This window comes from Penaeus monodon, chromosome 21, assembly GCF_015228065.2.
Source record: "Penaeus monodon isolate SGIC_2016 chromosome 21, NSTDA_Pmon_1, whole genome shotgun sequence".
Classification (NCBI taxonomy): Eukaryota; Metazoa; Arthropoda; class Malacostraca; order Decapoda; family Penaeidae; genus Penaeus; species Penaeus monodon.
In genome coordinates, this window is record NC_051406.1 from 38,736,084 (window position 1) to 38,736,515 (window position 432).

At 35.9% G+C, this 432-nt stretch overlaps 1 protein-coding gene across 1 annotated transcript in view; it reads left to right on the forward strand.

Annotated features, from left to right (window-relative positions):
* The window catches only part of LOC119586483 (trifunctional enzyme subunit alpha, mitochondrial-like), an 8,742-nt gene that overhangs the window by 4,379 nt on the left and 3,931 nt on the right, over positions 1-432 (forward strand). The window lies entirely within an intron of this gene.

The window sequence follows — 432 nt, forward strand, 5'->3', positions numbered from 1 at the left end:
GGGAGGGAGTTGATTCTGTACATGTATTTGTGTGGGTAGGGCTTACAAGACACAGGAGAGATGACAGTCAGGGAAGCCTAATGCTGCCTGTACTTTAGTCCATGGGTGCAGTCCATGTGTGCACAAGGCAGTGAATTAATAGAAAGTACAGCTGTCATCTTGGGAGGGACATGGCCATACTTTGCTTATATAGGTTATTATGGGATGATTGATAATGAATAGATATTTAATGCCAGAAGGAAATTATCAGAGGAGTCTTTGACATATTTCATGTCTTTGACAAATTCTGTTCTTAAAAAATGATAATCTTCATGGGGCATTTTGTAAGCATTTTAAGAAAATAAAATTTTCCGTGTATCATGACTTTAGGGGTTATTTACAATTTAGTTTATACTTTTTGTTTATTTCATTGAGGAGTAAATCCTAACTTAT